General features: G+C 39.5%; 1 long non-coding RNA gene across 2 annotated transcripts; it reads right to left on the bottom strand.

Annotated features, from left to right (window-relative positions):
- Window positions 1-2,612: 2,612 nt before the first annotated feature.
- On the bottom strand, window positions 2,613-14,909 carry LOC108639370. 2 transcript variants are annotated; one of them, XR_001920423.1, is made up of 3 exons: window positions 14,797-14,909; window positions 13,958-14,010; window positions 2,613-3,713 (listed from the first exon to the last, which is right to left on the bottom strand). It is a non-coding gene; the product is annotated as an uncharacterized LOC108639370 (long non-coding RNA). The 2 variants fall into 2 exon arrangements; XR_003915917.1 differs by lacking the exon at window positions 2,613-3,713 and adding an exon at window positions 3,720-4,016.
- Between the last annotated feature and the right edge of the window lie 12 nt (window positions 14,910-14,921).

The raw sequence follows: 14,921 nt of genomic DNA, 5'->3' as shown, positions 1-14,921 counted from the left end.
TTTGTACTTGTAGGAGGCCAACAAACCACTAGATGGCGAACAGTTTCAGCAAGATAATGCGTGGGTATTCATATGGCCTTCTGTCCTCAGCTTCATCATTCTGTTTCTGTCGAGCTTCATGAGCTGGACCTGTTGGAATGAGTCCAGAGGAAGGCCATGAAGATCATAGAATCATAGAATCAGCTGGGTTGGAAGGGACCTCTGAGATCATCAAGTCCAACCCTTGATCCACTACCACTGCTGTTGCTAGACCACGGCAATGAGTGCCACATCCAGTCTCATCTTAAAAATCTCCAGGGACGGAGAATCCACTAATTCCCTGGGCAGCCCATTCCAATTTCTGATTACCCTCTCTGTAAAGAAATTCTTTCTAAAATCTAACCTAAACCTCCCCTGGCACAACTTAAGACCATGCCCTCTTGTCTTGCTGATAGTTGCCTGGTGATCAGAAGGCTGGAGCACCTCTCCTATGAAGAGAGACTGAGTGTTGGGGTTGTTCACCCTGGAGAAGGCTCCAGGGAGACCTCATTGCAGCCTTCCAGTACTGAAGGGGGCTACAAGAGAGCTGGAGAATGACTTTTGACAAGGGAATGTAGTGATAGGGCATGGGGGAATGGCTTCAAACTGAGAGATTAAGATTGGATGTCAGGAAGAAAGTTCTTTAGTCAGAGGGTGGTGAGACACTGGAACAGGTTTCCCAGAGAAGCTGTGGATGCCCCAACTCTGGGAATGTTCAAGGCCAGGTTGGATGGGGCCCTGGGAAATCAGGTTTAGCAGAAGGTGTCCCTGCCCAGGGCAGGCAGGCTGGCACTTCATGAACTTTAAGGTGCCTTCCAACCCAAACCATTCCATGATTCTGCAATCGTTGAGGCCATAGCGTGTAGTACCATGACAATTTATAGAAATCTGAGGTGAAGCTGACACAGTCCTTCTCCTCCCTGCCTCTCCCTCCCTTTTGCTTTTCTAGTGTTCATGAGTCAGGTGTGGTGTAGATTCATAGAGGTGATTTTCGCAAAAACTAACAGGAAAAAAAAAAGGAAAGAAAAAAGAACAGTAATTAGAGTCTCCAATGAAAGAAAAAAGCATTTCCAACTGCACAAGATTGGTGCTGCCAATGAATTACAGCCTGATATCCATTCCTCTTGTCTACTGATGCCCAATTTTCTTCTCTGAATAATGCTGTTATTAACTATCAGTAACACATTTTTGCTCTCTTCCCAGAAGTCCATACAGTTGTTTTGTAAGAACATATGCAATGAAGTGTAAAAAAATCTCTCCATTGAGCAAAGATGTTGATTGCTGTAGATGCTGCAAGACATGCTGTGCTGTCAGTAGTGAGTGGACGAGTGATGTATGAGGTCCTGCATGCTGGTCTTTACTACCTTTGAAAAATACATTTTGGATAGATGTCTACAAAGGAATGCGTTTACTCTTACTGGTAGACTATTGGTTTGTAATGGGAAGCAGCTCAATTACACATGAGAAAGGCTTTAGTATAAGATTCTTGGAGAATGCGTGATACACAAAGGTACTGAGGCAGGAAGTTTGTATGCCCACCAGGAGGCATAGCAAGCACGGCTTCCGTCTTGCTATGCTCACAGCCCTGAACATGCTGCACATACCAGCAGTGAAGGGAAGAAAAATGTTCATCAGATTTTTACATCCAGAAGTAGGAAATGGAGAGATATTTAGAATTAAAAATTAAAATGTGGATAATGGGCAAGAGGCTGAATAAAATGCATATAAGTCAAAATGTTCTCTGGTCAAAGGCTATAATTTCAAATAATTTTCGTTGCTGTTGTCCACAGTCATTGGAAGTCATAACTGATATGACTGAAAGATAAAAAACACTAATCAGTGTATAAAGCAATACTGGGGCTCAGCTTCTTAAGGTATATGCTGATGTTTTTGTAAGAGACCAAATGAGATATTTCTGTGTACTTGTGGAGAAGGACAAAGTTAGAATCATAGAATCATAGAACCATAGAATATCCTGAGTTGGAAGGGACCCACAAGGATCATCAAAGTCCAGCTTCTGGCCCTGCACAGGACCGCCCCAAGAGTCATACCGTGTGATGCCGCAAACATTTATGCATGTGAGGGATCATTTCTGTTATATCTTAACAATATAAAAGAGATTACAAAACCAGCTAGAAGCTTACAAGTAAGTACTTGCATATTTGAGACTTCGTGGGAATCCAGGCTGTAGTAAGCTTATCAGTTATGCTGCTCTCCAGCATAACTGGAGTTAGAAATGAGGATCCTTCTCTCTGACACCGCAGGAGCACGTATAGCACACCAGGAATGTGAACAGTAGTTTTTAAAGTTGATACATTTTGTAATTTTTAAAATATTGTGCTTAAATCCTTCTTTTATGTAATTTCAAAATCTGGCAATCAGCTAGCAATTGAAAATCTAAACCTAAGCAAGGAAGAATTTCTTTTCTCAGGCTTGAAGAGAAACCTGAATACAAGAACAAGGAAAGGAAATAAAGACAACACCAAACTATTATTAAGTCCTCATGAATTTTGTTTTTTAATGCTTGTCTCATGACTTTCTGGGAAGCGATTTGTTGAAAACCTTGGTTTGACAATTCTGTGCTTGGCTAGCTTGGGCTTGACCCAAGTCCCCTTTTTTCTTGGCAGCACTTGAAACAGTTGAGATGTAGCCTACGCTCCTTTGTAATCCAAGATTGCTTTGTGCAGTCAAGAACCTTTAAGCACGGGAAATGAATAAAGTGACCCAAAGCTGTGGGGCCCAGCTCACAGTGTGGGCCAGCAGGGCTGGGGTGAGGAGCCAATGGCCTCCTGCTCTGCTTCCCTGGGACCAGCTTCCATGTGGGTTTAGTGCAGCTGACACACTTCTGCTGGTGTAGAAATTCTGGTTTACTTTTAAATTGTGCTAGTTTAGCTGGCAATAGTCCAACTGCTGTAAACTCAGTTGCATAGAGAGAACTCATCTGATATTTCCAGTTCTTCAGCATTTTCATGAGCTGCTGCTGCACACCATAGAGATGCAGCGTGCAGCCATCTCCCACAGCAGGTCATGTCCTGCTGGAACAGTGCAGCAGCAGCGCCAGGCATTTTCGTGACCGTTCAGCAATCTCAGCAGTAAAGCAGCAATAAAACAATGCTCCCAATGTATTCCACTGGCTTTGCCTGTCGGCTCTCATTTCAAGGCAGAGCACTCTGCTGGCGTACATGTATCACATAGTAGGTTTCTCTTGCTCTGCTCTGAGGACTCTCAGCCAAGCTGTGGGCACAAGGTTCGAGTTAGTAATCCATAGCGGTTCCACTGTCGTTCCAAATTGCTGAGGTAGTGCTCTACCCTATTGCTCTTTTATATACTCCTGTTTTTTACATAGAAACAAGGGTAACAGAATCACGCAGCTCTCAAGTCTTAAAACAGGCCAAATTCTGTGATTTAAACCAGCACAGCTGTGAAGTTAGCTGAGTCCTGCTGTGTTACACCGGCTCAGAGCTGGGCTTACCGTCGTGATGCAGAGACCTGTCAAAGGCAAGTAAATGAAAGTCCATCTCCAGCTTTTATGCCCTCTGTGATTAATCATAATACTTCTTTTAGTAGCCTTAAAAGCAAATGTCTTTTAAAGTTGCCTTGTAAAATCTTGATCTCACTGACTTGCTTGCAGTTGGGATTTCAGGACTGGCGTTTGTTGTACTTGACAGCTTTTATCTGTAGACTGCTATCTTGCTCTGGGGGGAGAAATTTGAACTCTTCAGTTATATAATGGAGAAGCAAATACTTTACCAGAAGTTACTATTTGTTTGTTAAGGGAGGGCAGGGATGTGTGGGCTGTTCCCTGGGCCACCACTGTTGCAGTCATTGCAGGCCTCCTTGTGTCTTTGCCATTTGTTAGCTGGGCCATCCAATTAATTAGACCAAACTTGTTTCCTTTTGTGGCTACCCATCCTGGGTTAATAGTTTAGAGGGCGTGTATGAAAGATGTTCCTGGCACAGCGAACATATGAATAGTTGTATTCAAAAGAGTAGTTTTACTGCATGAAAGACCAAGATGTCACACAACAGCTAAAGGAAAAATACTTGGATTTTTACATCTGTATTATTACACAACATGCAAATTTTACTGAAACAAAAATAAGTCAACTTAAACACAAGGTCACAGAGTTCCATGCTTTTATTTAAGCGTATCATATTTTAATAGAAGTACAACAGAAGTTAGCAGTTAGAGCAGCACCCACCCTCCAGCACCACAATGGAGGTGTGTTTGACCCTCACACGGGTGTCAGCCCACGTGACACCTGCAGAAATGCTCAGGGGCAGCCCATGGGCATCCTGTCTCTATACCGATACAGAGTGGTGCCCAAGGCTGAGCCGACTTACTGCAAACCAGCCTCTGAGGTTCTTTGAGGCTCTCAGATCCCCATGCTGTAGCAGGTGGCTTGACGCTGCACAGCTGGGTTTATGCCTGACAGGGTGCATCTATTCTGCAGGAAGAGTGTGGAGCATCCCTCAAAAGACAACTGACATACACCCACTCAGACCGAATATGGAACCAGAATTACCCACATCCTTCTTTGCAGTATCAATGTCTCAAGTGCCTCTGCCTCTGCTTCACAAGCAAAAAAAATCTGGGGAAAATCCTGTATTCTCTTCCCAGATTTTTGCTAGAGCTCTGACATCTTGTGTAAAGAAATATAACGGTCACAACTTAATTTAGGGTAAAAAGTATCTCGTAATCCATCTTTGCTTGATTTGCTGAATTATCTTTCTTGTCCCACAGATTTCTTTATGGCTTTGCTACTGCATAGGAAAAATGCCAGTCCAGTGGTTTAGGTTTCCCTGAATCTGGAAAAACTTAGATCACCAGTTCTGCAAACCAAAATGCATAGCAGTGCTTTGACTAAAATGATCAGTCCTACTAATAAGGCTCATAGGCCTTGTGAGATTAACTTTACTCTGTATTTTAACTTACTGCAATAGAATGTAGTAAGCTTTTGAGTAATAGATTACTTTAGGTGCTACACAAATATTTTTGTAACCAATTTCTGAATATATTAAGATACAGATTATCAGGTTGAGAATCTTAAACTGATGAAGAAAAAAGGTTAGCAATGAAAAATCTCTTCCGGGGATTTTGAAAATGTAATGAGAAGCAAATGACATCTGGTTATCCTAACATCTTGAAGGCGGTCTGAAACGTCTATAAAGCATTGCTCTGAAGGCTTTAGTCTTGATGAAGAAATTTCAGCAGTTGTTCTCATGTGACAAAGTGAAGAAGTGGGCACGGAATGCACCTATACATCAGTGCAGGTGACAGCGCTGCTGCTGGTTTTATTCACAATATCTGGATTAAAAGCCCTTAAGCAGACTTCGGGTGTATCTTCATTTTTCTTGTAAAACCACCTTAATAATATAGCCTCCCTTGCTATATTTTCCAGGATGTGGTGTTTCAGTGGTATCATAGAACTGCTAATGAAAAAGACACGTAAGCAAAAATGTGTTCTGCTCTGCTACTATTGGCAATACTATTGTGACTATGCTACTCTTTGAAAGATAAGCAGGTTACAGTGAGAGCTGGACTCTCCTCTTCCATTCATTTGTATAGCAGGACTATTGCCATCCAATTTTGGATATGTGGGAGATTGAATATCAAAATGAGCCTTCGCAAATACAGTGAACTATAGAGAATTTTGGGAGGAACCGTGACAGACCCTTCCACAGGGAATGTCAGCACTTTCGAAGATATCTTAATAGTTGGTGATTGCATTTTTAAGTTAGAGATTTTAATTGCTAAGCAGGGCCATAAACAGGAATACAATTCATCATTTTCATGGTGAATTTCATGAATTTCCCAAAAGCCTAAGTTGCCTAAAAGAACAGACTTCCTGTGGTAATTAAGGATTTTCTGAACAGAACAGTTGTGTAACATGTATTTCTTTCATTCTCCTAAAGGATACATTCTCCTAAAGGAAGCTAAAAATTGACCTTTCAGAAGAAGGTAGTTTGGAGCAATTACTTGCTTTTCAGCAGTCTCTTTGAAACTTTGCTTTACAAAATTAAACCTTAGAGATTCCTTTTTCTGTTTTTCCTCAAGGCATGTATAGTTTGATCACTGACATGCTCTCTCTGTAGGCTAAACCTAGTTTTATTTCTAAGAAAATGTTGATCTCACTGAAGCATATTACTTGCCATACAGCATTAGGTTCATTTAGCCCAGTTATGTATCTGTAACTGTTGTCAATTCCCATAGCTTCTGAGAAGATGCAAAACCCAAACAAACCCAAACATATTTTTGACAGAATTGGGGTGATGGAGGTTTCATCCTAATTACTAACTTGCTTAAACTTTATGTTTCAAGCTGTTTTTTTTTTTTTTTTGAAATCTTCTTGTATGAATAATGAGAGTACCCAGAAATACAGTAATTCGGGACAAGAGAATATTTTTCTTCCTCTTAGACTCCTGCTGTGCATTTTGACTTTAATAACATCCTACAGCAGTGAGTTTCACAGTCTATTTTGTTCTTTGATAAAAAGACAACACTTGGTTTCAAATATATGAGTTGTCAGCTACAGAGTCTGCTTCCTCTTGTACTACAAGATTAAGAAAATTAAAGCTCACAAATCACATTCTCTATGCTATTTTTATGTTCACAATCCTTTTGCTAGAACTTGATGCAGAATTTACAGGGAATATTTACAAAAAAGTGGCCTAAATAATACTGTACCTCCCATCTACAAACAGCTTAATAAAACAGAACTTAGAAAGGAGGAAAGTAAAAGAAGGGAAATGGGACAGCAATTACACTTTCCCTAAAAGACAGTAGTCATAACTTAAGAGTTGTCCTCTGATTTCTTAGGGCAGGTGACAGTTACTTACCTCCTTAGGTAGTATGTTGTTCATTGGCACTTAATGTCAAGTCCAGTGGATTGACCATCTGCCTCAGTTTAGGCTGTTGTATGTTGAAGCTTTACCATGTAATTTGGGTTAGTTGATCCCAGTCCTATGCTGTCCTTTCCTACTGACCATCCTTCTGGCTGCTGATTTTTGTTAGTCACTTGTTAGTGATTTTGTGCTTTTTCATAGGAGATCACATGTAAAGACACAAATAATACTTGTTGCCCCAGGAAGATTGTCTTTTATGGAGCTTTCCCTGCTAGGAGCTGCTGCAACCCCAGGCTTAAAGAGAGGCTTTAGATTTGGTTGACAGCTAGCCTTGAGCACATTTACGCTGAGTTAGTTTGCCCAGGCTTTTCACACATTAATGCAATTACATCACATTTTCAACTTTATACCATGTTTTTTCTCGGTGTCTTATTAACAAAGCATAACCTTTCAGAAGAAGGTTTCCAGCCTGCTCATTTCTGTTCAGCTCCTGTTCTATGCACAGCATGCCAATGGAGCACTCACACCCCTCTTGGTTTTCCAGTCTTCTACAGTGCTTCAGAGAAGGGCTGGTTTTGGTTTGGTTTGGTTTGGTTTGTTCAGTGGTTTGTTTTTTTTTCCTCTCCTAAGCCTCAGGCCTGCATATTTGAATCTCTTCTAATTTATTTAATTTCTAAGGCAAAAAGTTCTAATTCAGTTAGAGGCCCTTTTTCCATGCCCCTTTATTTTCTCCAAATATCTCCTAACTCAGTATCCAAATGTCTCCTAATCCTATAGGCTTCTAGACTGCAAGAACCAGAGCTTTTTTCTTAAACATTCTGTTGATCATAGCCACGTACTGTACTGTGTAATTGATAGCTGTCTTTTCCTGGTAAAAATATTGTGAACATATAATGTGCACGATTAATTTTTTTATCTTCTCTACCTTGTGTAAACTTACTTTGCCATTGTGCTCCCTGTACACAAACACTGATGAAATTTCCCCAGTCTTTTGTAGATTGACAACAGAAGTTTTCTGGGCACAGCTAAAGCAATGAGGGAAAAAAAAATCTCAACTGTACTTAAATGATAGGAAATTATGTACAGAAGCAAGAAAAGGTAGATCTTCAAGCTACCAAACTTTCATTGTCATGTAAAGCCACAACGGTTTTGACTGGCTCCATGTAGAAGAAATTCCTTATAGCAATCAAGAGGGCAACCAGAGAAACTCTCCTCTTGATCTGTTAAGTGGGCATAAGGAACATATTTTGTTTAAAAGAAGCAAAGAGTGAGAAAATCAGAGGTTTTTGCAGGAGGGATGCTTCATCTCATGTAATTAAACTCAAAAGATGAACACCTGAGCTATAGAGATGCATGCAGCAGACAGACATTCAACCTACTGCCAGAATTCAAGTTTGAGATGTAATAAAATTTTGAACTTTCAGATGAAAAAGGTAGTAAACAAACCCACTGGTTTCAATATAGGCTGCGAGTAGCGTTTAATGCCAAATATCCTAATTAATAATGTGTTATCAACAGTCTAATCTGAACAGTAGTTCAGGATAGAAGAAAAAACTTGTTCATTGTTTGACAAGATAAATGACTGGGATTGGTATTTCTTCTGCCTTCATAGTGGATCTCAGTTTTATAACTACTTTGTCATCAAACTAGGTTCCTCTGCAAGTTTACTTGATAACTTTTAAAATCTGTTAGCCAACTTCAACCAAATACAACAAAGGTAGGAGCCTTGGAAGAAATTAATGTCCTAGAAATTTCATGTAAATAGCCATGTGGAAGAAGAAAAAGACGATGGAGAAGGAAGCTGGGAAGGATTGACTGAGCAATCTCGTAACTTCTTGGTCCATGGGGAATCCACACCAGGCAGAGCTCTCAAGTTTGCCTCAGCCAAAGGAAAGAATAACAGCTACACCAAGTTGGTCAGTCACAGAGCTCTGTTTCCAAGCACGCACAACCTCAGCCAATTTAGTTTCATGGAGCAACTTAACTATTTTGGAATTTCAACTTCAGCAGCATCTGAAGTATCATATCTGCCCTTATGTACCATCCTCTCAGTCTCTGTTCACCAGGTAATAGAAAACCATTAGCAGAATTTAGATCCTTAAGGGGACTAATTTCCCATTTCAATTTAATCATATGTCATTGTTTTGGTACTTGTAATATTGTAGCCCACCTGGTTCTTCAACTGCCTTTGAGGTATCCTTAAGGATAGCCAAAGACTGTGTCTTTTAATGTTTTTTCTAAAGCAAATAAATACTCTTAAATCTTTCAGGCTTCCTTCATACACAGTGAAAATGAAAAAGAAGCAGCTTTTAAAAATATACTTGGAGACACAGCACACTGAAGATCTTAGCATCCTAGAATTATCTTGCCTTTCTCCTTTTCCTACCTTGTTTCTCTTTGATGAACTTCAATTAAGGGTGATTTATTCTGATAAGGTTTGATTGCAACATAGCTGCTGCAAGAGTATGTGCCCTCTTAGGGCTAAATTACCTTCAAGACTCCAAATTACATCTCTGTAGGTGTGCTGATGATAAAGCTTTGATATTATTCTAGTTCAGCAAATGAAGTGCCTTGATACATTTCTCACTTGCTATGCTTGTGAGGTGAGAAAAAAAATCAACTTGTGGGGGTATCCACTTCAGCAATAGAGCTGTATCTGGGTTTTATGACACATGCTTTCGCTAATATCAGCTCAGTCTTTTTGTTCCTGAATTCCTTCAGAAGTTTAGAATGTCTGTGGACTTAAGAACTTGTACTCAGTACTAACAGATTAACTCTGAAATAAGGCAGTGATTTCATTAAAAAAAAAGAGAGGAATTGTATTTAGTCTCTATCTCTTTATGTAAGGTTAATGATGAGACATTTTGGAGTTTTTGCTGGTTTTTTTAAAGCAGAGCTTCCTGATTAAGGTTTAGCTGAAAACAACTTTGGTAAAAATTGCCATCCGTTTTCTTCTAACTAAAACATTTTCTTCATAAAAATGGGTTGGGCAGACTGTTTTTGGAATATCCCCTTAAAGAGGTGATGAGGTGTTTCCTTTAGTTCTGCAGGCATTTTTTCATCTTTTGTGATGCTACTGGCATACCACCAAAAATTTCCCATATCCAGAAAACACAGTTCTGAACGGTCTACATCAATTTCACTCTTTTTTTCCTTCCCCTCCATATATATAAATATTCCAGGAAATTCACATCTTAAAAAAAGGCTAGAATTGTGGGGAAATATATACTTCTATTTTGACATGTCCATTTTGGTAAAACTAGGAGATGACAAAGACTTAAGAATATAGTTGAAAAGTTCTAGACACTCCTACAGTTTTGCTTATTTCTGCTTGTTGATAAAGAAGCAAGTAAATGCAATAAAATTAGAAGGGTTCAGGACCTAAAAATACTTCAGCGATGGATTCCTAGTAAAAAGCTTTACTTTTTATTATTATTTTACTTATTCACAAAGTTGTATGGCTGTATTGCAGAACAGTGTACATGCACCTTAGGAGAAACAAAAAACCCCCCAGAACACAAAACCAACAACAAAACCACTGAAAAGCATTTGCTTTGGTTCTAAAAGTTGTATATGCTTTTCAGGTTTTCAAACACTTGTATCCAATTCCTTGGTAACCATATTTCTTTTTTTTCCCCCAGAAATAGTTTAATTAAAAAAGTTGTTGTCTGGATTGGTGCCTTTTACTGTGCTTAGTATCTTACATACTATTGAATTTTGTTGTAAATACTTTATATTGCTGAAGGGAATACCTCCATCATTGCTTTGATTTCCAATGCTATGGGCAGGACTCAGCTACCACATTATAACCAAAATAAACGCTGTCACTAAAAAAGCAATGTTGTCACTGTGGAACAACTTGTACTTGTCATTATAATTATAACTATGATAAGATAAAAACATTAAGTGGACAGAAGCAGGAACTGCAGCTAAATGTCAGCTGTTAGATGACAACCTTATGTATCAGAAGAGGCATGTTTGGGTGACATGACACAAGAGCGGTGACATGAGCTGATTTGTCTCATCTCGGATACAGGTGATCAGACAGCCTGCCCCAATCTTAATTGCAAGCAGCTTTATTTGTTAACCTGCCTCTTGTGCAATTACCAAGTTACAGAAACAAATCATAAAATTATAATGGTCATTGAGATTAGCTCAGTTGGTTAAAACTTGGGGCTCATAATGCCAGGGTCACATGTTCAATCCCCTGTATGGGCCATTCATTTAAGATTTAGACTTGATGATCCTTGTGAATCCCTTCCAACTCTGAATATTCTGTGAGAAATAATAGATGGAAGATAAGGGCTGTGTAACACACACTTTGCGTATAAAAATTAAATTAGCAAATTATTACCACAGAGATGCAAATACTGATTCACTTAGAATGAACTGCTGAGATCCATATTTGGCACTTAAAAAACCACACTCTTCTACAAGTGATTCTGTTACTTCCTGTCTTGAGCAGAAAAGGTATTAAAATTTGGCCCTGAGTGAGGCTGACACCACTGTGGTATCTTTGCTGTAGTACCAGAGACTAAATACCCAAGAGAAAAACAAAAATGTGTCACTGGAAGAAGTCATCCTGTGTGAGAGATGATCAGTGGTAAAGCCTTTGGGCTTCTCACTCAGCCCAACGCTGGGCTTCTGGTGGGCACAGTCATCAAGATAAACAATGTTCCCCTTTAATCTTCCACCTGCAGGAACTGATTGGGCAGCAGGAAAAGACTTTTGCAAACAACGGTTCATATTTTCAAGCGTAAAGGTGTCTGCTGGCCAGCCAGGTTACAGTGTCGATGTTAGAGCCTAAGCCTCTCCAGCTGGGTTATTAAATGAGCAGGTAGAATGGCCTGACACTGAGCCAGCTGCCAGCACTGCGCTTCCGTAGATTCTCCTGCCCCCTGTTTGCCAGGTGTTTTGGTCAGGCTTTCAGGTGTTTTCTGTTTCCTGCATGTTTCCACTGAGGAGGCAGAATCCCCCTTCTTTTTGCACACTAGGTCTGTTCTCCATCAAAACACTCGTGCTATCTAATTATCGAACCAAGGAGTGCTAGACTTGGACTCCCTGACTTCTTCACTGGAGCTGAGGCTTGTTGAGGTGCTGCCAAAGTGCAGGACCATGGCCCTGGAGGACACGTAGGTAAGCTTCCCACACCTATGGTCTTTCAGAAAGGAAAAAGACAACTCCCCCATGGTCATACCATATTTTGCCTTTTGAACTTGATCAAAGCTGAGACTGTATATACACATGCAATAAAGGCAATTTGGAATGCTCAGTGTTGCTACTGGAAGCCTTTTATTTTTATTGAAATCTGGTCTTTTAATACCATGCATGAAAAATAATTTTTGGAATTAGATACATTAAATTTTAAATGACAGACGAATTTAACAACAGACATAAAACTATGACTTCAGACATTTGTTTTAACTTCACCAAATATTTAAAATATCTGTGAATTGGATTCATCTAATGACCGCAAAATTCTTTAAATTCCCTTTGTTGCTACTGCAGACTTTAAAAGGAAACGTAACATACTTGTTGGAAAAATAAATACACTTAATGTCCATTAAGGCAACATATCCTTTTATTGTTATTCAAATATTAACAAACAAAAATACAATTTGGTTTTACACCATACAATTAGTAATAGTAAAATTACCCTGCAATAATTTTAGACAACGTAAGGTCTGTTTCTGTAAACATATTAATAGCTGAGTACATGTGTGTTGAGTCATACACATAAATATTCCCAGAGTGGCTAGCTTCCAGGCTGGTAGACTAAGTCCACATATAGCTTTCCACGTTAGGGGCAGAACTATACTTCTATCCTAGCTGATGGCATAAATCTTAACTGAATTAGCGGATAAAGTAAAGGTGTTTTTCATACCATTTAAAGTTAAAAAAAAAAATAATCAGAAATTCCTGATGGTGATTTTTCTTCTTAGTTCTCCTTTCCAAAATGCCTTGTCTAGTAAATGCCCCTTGAACTCTACATTTAGCTTTATTGAAAGTAGATTCTAACACACAGTGAAGACTAGGTCTTTATTGACTGCTTTATGCTTTTGCGATGCACTGGAGAAGCATTTGCCCAGAAATCTTTACTTTCAAAAGGGATTCTAGGATTGATTTCTCAGATTGGGCAATGAAAGTTTAAAATTCGGTTTTTAATGAAGAGCTGTGTTTTGGCATTACTGCTGGAAGATAAACTTTTATGTCTTGCAGTTAAGGCATTCTTATCATTACCTTTATCTTTATAACCTGCCTCTTAAAGAACTGTGTAATTTAAGTTGATATGGGTATCTGAAAGCTCTTTTTATTGCCTGTAGCTCTTTCTTTAGTTTCATTTTCATGGCTACAAAGAACACGATCTCTAACTACACTTTTGTTTTTACTGCCCTGTTTTTATCACACAAACTGCAATTTTACACCTTGTTAAGGAAGCAAGGTGAGAAGGAAATCACATTATACTGTTGACAAGGAAGATAAGGCCATTATTTATCTTGACATTTTTGAGCAATAATATTCTCCATGTAATAGGATAAGAGATAAAGCATATCCTGCGGTGATAATGCAGGAACTGAAAGGAACTTTATTCCTCATGCTATCAACACTAGTAAAGAAACTGGGCCCTAGTGGAATAGTCCTATAGCTGAGCTAGTTTTGAACAGACTGTTTTAGAAGAAAAGCAAGCCTTTAGTTCGGTCAACTAAAGCAAACACATTTTATCTGTGCACTGCAGTGAATCATAGTTAATTTATTTAGGTGGCTGAGTGAAACAGGGTTTGTTTTCCTGGGGATTTGTTTGTTTTTTTCGTTTCCCTTATTCTGACCTGCAGAAAAGGCCGTCTGAACTGTAGGTTGCATACTAATAGTGGCTGGTCAGTGAAACTGTGTAACTGCAGAGGCTGCAAGTTACACTTAAGTTACACTTAGAAGAGTAACATACTGCAAAATATTCTATTTCATGCCAGGATGTTCTTCACAATGAAGAACAGAAAGAAGGAGGAATTAGTCATTGTCACGTCTTCCTTGGAGCAAAATGACACAAACAAAGTTAGAAATGAAATTTTAGTCCATGGCAGGAAATTGAACATACCTTTAATAGACTGAGATGTTCAAGTTCTGTGATGATGACTGTGAGAGAAATGCCTGTTTCAAATATACAATATAATGCACAAAATCATCATAGATTAAACTCATTAAATGTCTCTAGAAGTGATTAAATTCAAGGTTATATAACTCAATTTCATTTCACCATAGTTTGTATTATGTAGTCATCTACTTTATTGGAATGTTCTTTAAGTTTTGTCCAAATAATTAAAAAAATTTTGTCAGTGAGGCTCCCACAGATTCTCTGGGAGATTATTCCTTGTTTGCCAGGCTGATCCCCTCTTCTTCCCCTTCCCCCCACCGCAAATTCATCTTAGAATGTTCTTTTTTATTCGGAAGCAGTCTTTAATTGAAAATTCCTCATAGTTCTTCCCCCAACCTTTCTTTATCAGACAGCCAGAGGGCAAGGTGTATTAATAGCAGCTGCATGACTCAGAGTTGGTAGCTCAAGTGGATCCCTTTGCACTGAGCTTTGCTGTTTGGCCTCCCTGGTTGGGTTGCCACTGAGCTCAAGCAGCACCTTCACTTTCTTGAAAACAAAAATAAACTGAAAAAGCACAGTGAGGGCTGGGATTGCCTCAACCTCTCTGTCCTTCAGAAGGATTTTCCTTACTACTATTTTCTTCTCCATCCCCATTGGGACTGCGTACAAAAAAACTGAATATATGTGCATGAAAAAAAAAAAAAGTGTGATCCCATCCCCCAGTACAACTGTTTCACACAAGGGAGTGATGGAAAAAGGAGAGAGGGTCCCATCACTGCGATGAGATGGAGGAGGGGAAGAGGGTCAGTGCTCTCCACTCAAACTGTATTGCATGCTCTTACCCTGAAGGTATCCCTCTCGAGTCATCGCAGCTCGACCCCTCCCAGGCCCTGGCTCAGCACACGCCGAGCCCCGCTCCTGCCCGCTGCACCCGGGACTGGTGGCATCGCCAGCTCCGTGCCTTCTC

This window comes from Manacus vitellinus, unplaced genomic scaffold, assembly GCF_001715985.3.
Source record: "Manacus vitellinus isolate BGI_N305 unplaced genomic scaffold, ASM171598v3 scaffold_2_pilon, whole genome shotgun sequence".
NCBI classification, from domain to species: domain Eukaryota; kingdom Metazoa; phylum Chordata; class Aves; order Passeriformes; family Pipridae; genus Manacus; species Manacus vitellinus.
The sequence above is the reverse complement of the archived record's forward strand: the minus strand, read 5'-3'. Positions and strand labels throughout refer to the sequence as shown.